Raw genomic sequence first — 10,001 nt, forward strand, 5'->3', positions numbered from 1 at the left:
TTGCAAATCCTTATATTTGCGTCAGTTCCAGGCCAGGTGCAAAAATGAATAATATCGGTCCACTCTATCAAGTGCCTCCCCCACAAAGGGTAAAAATATTGAATAATTGTAGCTCTTATAAAATGTGATGTAAAAATATAATTGTCTTAAAATTTCACACATCCCAATATTTTTATAAATCTAAGATTTGGTGTTAAGATGGAATATATCGGTCCACACCTTCTGGTAGAGATCGAACCATTCTTTCTGGTACCTCTTAGTACCGAAAAGTACTAAGTGGTAATAAATTGGGTCTTGGGTGAAGGCAAATTTGATATTGAGGTTTCTGTTGGTATCTCGAATTGACCATGGGGTGGTTTTTAGAAATATGTACTAAAATTCTACGAAAAGCCCTAAATGTTACTAAATATGGCAATGGGTTAATATTTGGACATTGAGGACTCTGTTGGTATCTGAAATTGAGATTTGGTGGTGGTTCTGCAAATTTTGGATATGCGTACTAAATATTTCATCAAATTCTAAAAATTTATTTTTTAGATAACTGTTGGTATCTGTGGTCGAGATTTGGAGGTGGGTTCGGAAATGCGTTCTAAAATTGATTGAAAAGTCCTCAATTTGTTATCGGGTGAAGGGTGAAGGGATAGAGCTGAAATCCTTAAATATAGTATGTTTTCTAAGGTTTATTTTTAAATAGTTTTGGACAGAAGAATTGACTGTGGGTAAATTGTTTATTAATTTCGGTAAATTAAAAAATAAACAAAATTGAAATCTATTTGGTATTGAATAATATATAAAAACTTGAAAGTCTGAAAATTTAGAACGATGTATGAACTTTTGATTAAAAAATGTTGTCCAACTTTTTTTTTTGGAAAATTCGCTCAACAGAAATACAAAAAAAAAAAAAAAAAAAAAAAAAAAAAATATTGAAAGTTTGTAAATACAAGTGATGATTTTAAGCAACATTCATATATTTTTGCGCAACCCAAGTTTTGTCTCATCATTAGTAACTTCATACTTCATTTCGGATTTTTTTGGTTTAATCGTTATTTTATTTAAATGTTCATTATATTTTAGTAACAAATATTATTTATATAAGTAAGTTTATACAGGAGAATTATAACCAAATGACAACCTAACAATAATATAATAATAATAATAATAATAATAATAATAATAAAATAATATAATAATAATAATAATATAATAATAATAATAATAATAAGAATAATAATAATAATAATAATAATAATAATAATATAATAATAATAATAATAATATATAATAATAATATATATATAATAATAATAATAAAATAATAATAATAATATAATAATATAATAATAATAATAATAATAATAATAATAATAATAATAATAATAAATAATAATATAATAATAATAATAATAATAATAATAATAATAATAATAATAATAATAATAATAATAATAATATAATAATAATAATAATAATAATAATATAATAATAATAATAATAATAATAATAATAATATATAATATAATAATAATATAATAATAAAATAATAATAATAATATAATAATAATAATAATATAATAATATAATAATAATAAATAAATAACAATAGTAATAATAGTAATAATAATTACTAATAATAATAATAATAATAATAATAATAATAATAATAATAATATAATCAATAATAATAATAATATTCATAAATATTAATAATCATATAATAATATAACTAATAATAATACTAATAATAATAATAATAATAATAATAATAATAATAATAATAATAATAATAATCATAATAATAATAATAATAATAATAATAATAATAATACTAATAATACTAATAAAATTAATACTTACTAATAAGAATAATAATAATAATAATAATTAATAATAATACTAATTAATAATAATAATAATAATAATATTAAAACTCTAAATACCCTATTGCTTCAAACATCCGAAGCTCCTAATTGGGCGCCACTCTTATGTGATGGGTTTATGAAAAGTCCCCATATGGAAATCTATTAGTTTTTTTCTCCAATACAAATATAAGCTTATTTCCTATTGCATTAATATGCGGTTTTAGTAGAAACAATCTCTTTATTGATCTTATTTCACTGTTTTTCTTACGCGCTTTATAATCGCATTCGAAAGTTATAATTCCTCCACACAAAAGAAATCTTCCTTTCCTATTATTCCCTTAAGCCTAAACTTATGTTGAGGATTTGCTTTCAAGTTTTCTTTTTTTTTTTTTCAAATCCACACTCCCATACGCAAACGCAAAACTTTGTGTTCAACCTAATCTCCATGATCCTGAAAACTAACCAAGTGGCAAAAAAATATCTCCCCATTCACACACACACACACCAAAAAGTAATCTCACATAAAAATGTTTGTTTTAATTGAGAACCTGGGATAACATCGCAACGAAACGATTTACATATTTTTGAAATTTTGTATGTCTTGGAAAATGGAAAAGAAAACTTGTAACACATTTCAATTTGATTAGAATGGAAAAAAATACTTTCCTTTGATGGCATTTTATTTTAAAAATATAATTTATTATGTTTTGTAAAATTCGATAAGAAAAACTTGTTTAAAATCAATTATGGTTTTTGTGATGTTAACAAATAGTTTGATTTTATTAAATGTCGCCCAAGGGCTACATGGAAGTCGTAAAACTTGCGAACAACGTATGGAAAGAGATTAAATTACAAAATTAAACATTGACTGAGGTGACATACAAAACCAGTAAGGAAAAGTCAAAAGTCGGGTAGCCGACAATATGATACCCTACACCACTATACATATTTAGTAGAGCTCCCGTAACAAATAATTTATTTGAGTAGATCACACCATCTGTCAACATTTGGCTTAGACCAGTTATAATTTGGTTTCAGAGGGAACTGAGGAAAATATATGAGAGGTATATCCAATTCTGAATCGATTTTCACTAAACTTGACGGAGACATTTTATCTTTTATACTAAATAACGTTGCTACAGAGTGCATGATATCACTTCGAGAAGGATTATTTTAAAAAAGTATATATCGGAGTCGAGTTACACAAAATGGAAAAGTACGTTCCATAATTCACTCCATTTGGGCTGATATTAGCCATTATTTGCACAAGAACCCTGAAATTGGATTAAGGATATATATGAGAGCTATATCCACATCTTAGCCGGTCTTTATAAATTTTGGTAAAGGTATTTCCGAGCTCAATAAGATATTTGGTGCCAAATACCATTGTTGTTGAATGCATATTACGAATGTGAGGGACTTTAAGACAAAACCGGATGAAACATATGTATGGGAGCTACAGCTATATCTGCTATATCTGAACCGATTTTCAACAAAATTTGAAGTACTTGCTCTGAACCGATAACATTTGACAGATGTATTTCTGGGTTTTATCTGGTACCAAATATCATTCTTTTGAAGTGCATATAAAGAATGTGTTGGACTTAAAGCTCCAAATCGGTGAAACATATATATGAGAACTATAGCCAAATTTGAAGTACTTGCTTTTGGACTAAATTCGGTGGGATGTGCCATAATTCAGGTCATTTGGACTGATATTGATCATTTGGTGCACAATTAGTCCGAAATCGGTTGAGTTATATTTAAATTTAAACCGATTCTTACCAATTTTGACAGGGTTCGTCTTAGGGCCAAACATATATTGGAAAATTTCATCTCAATCGGATAATAAATGCGACCTGCATTTTGTTGACAAAAATACATGGATAGACGGACTGACATGCATAAATCGACTCAAAGTGATTCTATGAAAATCCTCAAAAGTAACTATGGATCTATCTCGCTTCCTTCTCCATGTCACAATCAAATGCACAAAGACATAATACCCTTACGACTCTGTGGTGTAGGGTATAAAAATACTATCCTTGAAGGTAAAGGAAATTTAGGAATACAATTATGAAGCTATTTCATACTAAATATGCCTTGTTTGGTGATAGGATGGTTTGTTGAAAGTGTTTTATGTCAGATCACTGTTAGATACGGCCTCTATAGGACGGTACCGCCTGATATAAATAATTTTTAGGAATTTTTAGCCAGATATAGTGGATCGAAGAACTCCACTTCGCCTTATGCTGAAAAAAATATTGAGATGAACATCTAAAATGTATTTCCAAGTTTATGCGAATAATTCATCAAAATCCAAACCTTTTATGGGGAAAGTACCAGAAGGAGTGAGTCGATGAATTCCATATTCACATTAGATTTCATGTTGTCAAGTTTTAAAAGAATCGCTGACTAGTTTTGCAAATTATAAGAGATATGAATATTGAAAATTGTGACCCTTTCTGGGCGAGGTACCAGAAGGGGTGGGCCAATATCTATAATCTTCACAACAGAACTTGTATTAACAGAAATATTGAGATGTGTGAGATAAAAGAGATAAAAATTCAAAAATTTTATACTTTTTTGGGGGAGGTACCTGAAGGAGTAACCTGATATATTTCATCTTCACATCTGATAATGTGTTGATAAACATATTGGGATGTGCGAAATTTGAAGGGATTCGGATGCTCACTACGCATTTATAAGCGTTTTAGTTATTCAATATTTTTACCCTTGGTGTGGACCAATATATTACACATTCATACCAGGTCTTGTGTTAATAGAAATATTGGGATGTCTGAAATTTGAAGAGAATCGAATGCTTATTTCGCAAATTATAAGAGATAAATTTATTCAAAATGTTAACCCTTTGTGGGGAAGGTACCAGAAGGAGTGTTCTGATATATCATCTTCACAACTGATTATATTTTGAAAAAAATATTGGTTCAATATAAGCGGATGCTCATTTCGCGTTTTTAAGCTTCATAGTTATTCAAAATTTTGACCTCTTTGTCCCATTATCACACCTTATTATGTGTTGATACTAATATTGCGATGTGTGAAATTCGAGGAGAATCGGATGTTTATTTCGTAAATTATAAGAGATATAAGATATAATTATTCAAAATGTTAACCGCGAGGGGGTTTCACATCAGGTCTTGTGTTAGTAGAAATATTGGGATGTGTGAAATATGAAGAGAATCGGATACTTATTTCGTATTTTATAAAATGTTGACCATTTGTGTCGGAGATACATGATGAAGTGGGTCGTACCTGATATACCACTAATACAACTTTTAGGATTTGCAAAATTTGAACAAAATTGGATGATACGTTATTATTATTATTTTCTGTTAACTTTTTGACCTTTGTGGGGGAGGTACCAGAAGGAGTGGGCCTATATTGCCCATCTCCAAACTCGATCTAAGTTTGACAATAATATTGTATCAAGTTTGAATCACATCGGATACTCCCTTCCAGAGTTATCGAGCGCACCAGCCAGACAGACGGACACCTCTAGATCGACTCCAAATGTCCTGACACGGATTTGTTCCAAAGGATTAGACCCTAGGTGTCTTTGGACCAAATCTGTTTCAGGACATTTGGAGTAGATCTAGAGGCGTCCGTCTGTCTGATTGGAGCGCACTTCGTGCGATTTGATTCAAACTTGGTACAAAATTATTGTCAAACTTAGATCGAGTTCGGAGATGAGCAATATAGGTCCAGTCCATCTGGCACTTCCTCCACAAATGTCAAAATTTTTACAGAAAATAATTTAGATGAGGCACGTTTTGGCCGTATCAAATGATATATACCCTCTTTAGTAGCCTAATGGCTGAATGTTTAATTATGTAAGACGGTCTTGAGTGTGTCAGCGAATAAAGGTGATTGCTCCAAATTTTGGATTTCCAGCTCTATTCCTTCCCCAAATTCCAAATTCCATACAATTTAATACTTTTCGTACATCGGAGGAGAATCGGATGTTTATTTCGTAAATTATAAGAGATATAAAGATATAATTATTCAAAATGTTAACCGCGAGGGGGTTTCACATCAGGTCTTGTGTTAGTAGAAATATTGGGATGTGTGAAATATGAAGAGAATCGGATACTTATTTCGTATTTTATAAAATGTTGACCATTTGTGTCGGAGATACATGATGAAGTGGGTCGTACCTGATATACCACTAATACAACTTTTAGGATTTGCAAAATTTGAACAAAATTGGATGATACGTTATTATTATTATTTTCTGTTAACTTTTTGACCTTTGTGGGGGAGGTACCAGAAGGAGTGGGCCTATATTGCCCATCTCCAAACTCGATCTAAGTTTGACAATAATATTGTATCAAGTTTGAATCACATCGGATACTCCCTTCCAGAGTTATCGAGCGCACCAGCCAGACAGACGGACACCTCTAGATCGACTCCAAATGTCCTGACACGGATTTGTTCCAAAGGATTAGACCCTAGGTGTCTTTGGACCAAATCTGTTTCAGGACATTTGGAGTAGATCTAGAGGCGTCCGTCTGTCTGATTGGAGCGCACTTCGTGCGATTTGATTCAAACTTGGTACAAAATTATTGTCAAACTTAGATCGAGTTCGGAGATGAGCAATATAGGTCCAGTCCATCTGGCACTTCCTCCACAAATGTCAAAATTTTTACAGAAAATAATTTAGATGAGGCACGTTTTGGCCGTATCAAATGATATATACCCTCTTTAGTAGCCTAATGGCTGAATGTTTAATTATGTAAGACGGTCTTGAGTGTGTCAGCGAATAAAGGTGATTGCTCCAAATTTTGGATTTCCAGCTCTATTCCTTCCCCAAATTCCAAATTCCATACAATTTAATACTTTTCGTACATTTTAGTACCTATCAACCAAACAGCACAAAAGGTGTTCCTAATGACAAATTTATATCTTAACCACAGACACTAACAGAAAGATCCATATCAAATTACAGAATTCTGTCTCTACCCCAATTCCCAAATACCATATTTAGTACCATTTAGTACTTTTAAGTACGCATTTCCAAAACCACCTAATGCCAAATTTCAGATGTCAAGCAGCTCAATTCCTTACCCAAATATCAAAGTGAATACTATTTAATACTTTTCGTACTTTATAGTACGTGTTTCTAAATCCCTCGCCATGTATGAACTAAACAACACAAAATATGATCTTAATGCCTAATTTAAGTACTGTCTGCAAATCTCAACCCTACATCCTACCACACTTACTAAACGCAGATACCCCTAAACAAAAACACCTACTTATATCCAGGCTACTTCCAGAACCACATTTCAATATTTTAGCTGCATCCGTATACAAAATATCAAAAAGTACGAAATTAAATGCTTTTTACACCTTTAGTACACTTTTTATTGTAATGTTACAGTTTTCTATAAATCTTACATTTTTATAACCTCAGCCATATGGCTAGAGAGGGTATATATCATTTGGTACGACCAAAACGTGCCTTATCGAAATAACGGCTTTAGAACCTAGATCTCATTGGACTAAATCCGTTTCACGACATTTGGACTCGATAGCGATGTCTGTCTGTTTGGCTGGTGCGCACGATGACTCTCGAAGGGAGTATCCGGTTTGGTCCTAACTTGGTACATCGTAATATAGATGGAGTCTAGAGATGGGCAAGATGGGACCACTCCTTCTGGTACCTACCCCACAAACGGTCAAAAAAAAAAAAATAATAAATAGACAAATAAATAATTTACTGCACAGAAAGAGAAATAATAATAAGACAAACTATGCAAATCCTAAAATTTGCATCGGTGCTAAATCAGGTGCGAAAATAGACAACATCGGACCACTACATTATTACCTCTCCCACAAAGGGCCAAAATATTGAATAATTATAACTCTTATAAAATGTGATTTAAGTGTCCGATTGTCCCTAAATTACACACATCACAATATTTTTATCAGCATAAGGTCTGGTGTGAAGATGGGATATATCGGTCCACTCCTTCTAGTACCTCCCCCACAAAGGATCAACATTTGAATATCCATGAAGCTTATAATGGCACATCTCAATATTTGATATCATACCTTCTGGTACCTCTCCCACAAAGATTTAAAGTTTTGAATAGCCAAAACGATTATAAAATACGAAAGAAGCATCCGGTTCTCTTCATATTTCACATATCCCATTATTTCTACTAACACAAGGTCAGGTGTAAAGATGGGATATATTGCTGTACTCTTTCTGACACCTCCCACACAAATGGTTAACATTTTGGATATTCATGAAGCTCGTAAGACGCGAAATTAACATCCGATTCCATTCAGACTTGGTACATCTCAGTATTTGCATCAACATAATATCTGTTATAAATATGGTAGAGATCGGACAATTTCTTTTCATAACTCCCCCACAAAGGGTCCAAGATTTTGAAAAACTCTCTTCAAATTTCACAGATACAAACATTTTTGCTAGCACAAAATCTGTTGTGAATATGATATATATCTGGGAACCCCTTCTGGAAACTCACCCACAAAGGGTCACAGTTTTCAATACATTTGTCTGTCATAACATGCGAAACAAGTCAGCGATTCATTACAACTTGCTATATCTAAATATTTATTTAGTAGGCAGGTTAAGTTCGTAAATGGGTTATATAGGTCCACGTTTTCATATAGCACCCATATAACGGTACCTCCCGATATTCGGTATTTTGAGGATTTTAGCGACATTATTTACCGGAATGGTTTTGAATTTGGTATTTGAAGTTCGTAATAGATGTTACAGCCTAAGACAGAAAATCGTCTGTGCAGGTCCACGTCTTCGTATAGCCCCCATATAGCGGTACCTCCCTATATTCGGTATTTTGATGACTTTAGCGTCATTATTCACCGGAATTGTTTCAAATTACGTATTTAGAGTTCGTGATGGGAAATACAGTCTGTGACAGAAAATTGTCTATGCATATATTTGGTATTTTGAAGAGTTTAGATACAATACCCAACGAAATTGTTTGAGATGTCGTATTTGAAGTTCGTAATGGATGATACAGCCTGTGACAGAAAATTATCTATGCTGGTTCAGGTCTTCGCACAGCTCCGATATAACGGTGATTTTGATGATTTTAGCTACAATATTCACAATTTACTTCGAGTTTCGAATTTGAATATGATAATGACTTATGACAAACAATGCCTATGTAGTTCCACGTCGTATAGGCACCATAATAACGGCTATATTCGGTATTTTTAATATTTTAACAGAATTTTTAAAGGATTTTATTTTCAAATTCTTTCCAAATGGTGGAGGGTATACAAAATTCGGCCGGCCGACCCGAAAACTTGTTAAGATTTTAACCGGTTTTTTTTTTAAATTTTTTTAATATACATTTTATTAATAGTTTACATTTTTTTAGTTTGTATTTCTTTGCCCTTTCTTTCCTTACTGGCCATATTGCCCTTTAAAGAAAATTTTCAATGGCCCCAATGCTGTTCTCCTTTAAAAGTTCCTCTTTTAAAGAGCATCTGGTAATGCCTTCACTGCGAAAAAATTAACAAAAGAAAGAAAAAACCTGAGACCACACATAAAAAGGTTGCAAAAGTAAAAAATTCTCATAAACACACACACATACACATTCAAAGTGATTTGGCGTTGCTTTTAACACCAAAAGCCCCTTCGGTCCCAAATCACTTTGAATAATTCACTAATTAATCGCATACCCGTGGAAGGATGAAAGCGCCAGTAAAAGTGACACCAAAAAACCCAAATCCACATGCCACCCAAGGGAGTTGGTAGCGAAGGGAAGGTAGGGATGTACCGGAAAATGCACATTCCAGTGGGTGGTTAAATTTACGATTTTAGTTATGGTGTGGTTCTACTAATGACATTTATATGTGGTAGTTTCATAGCGGAATTTGTACTAAAAATCTTTAGCGTATATGTGTGTACAGTAGAATCCTGATACACGAAACTTGAATAGTTCGTAAGAAATTATCAGTCAGAGATGTAACGATTTATAATTGGTATTTTCCAGAACTGCAAGAATATAAAAGTTTTTACTGCGATAACCGATTTTCCTTTGATGATATCGGAAAAAAATTGCAAACTGGTAGATTCTTGCATGTTCTAGAACAGAGCAAATATGTTTTCTT

The sequence above is a fragment of the Musca domestica genome, unplaced genomic scaffold, assembly GCF_030504385.1.
Source record: "Musca domestica strain aabys unplaced genomic scaffold, Musca_domestica.polishedcontigs.V.1.1 194, whole genome shotgun sequence".
Lineage (NCBI taxonomy): Eukaryota > Metazoa > Arthropoda > Insecta > Diptera > Muscidae > Musca > Musca domestica.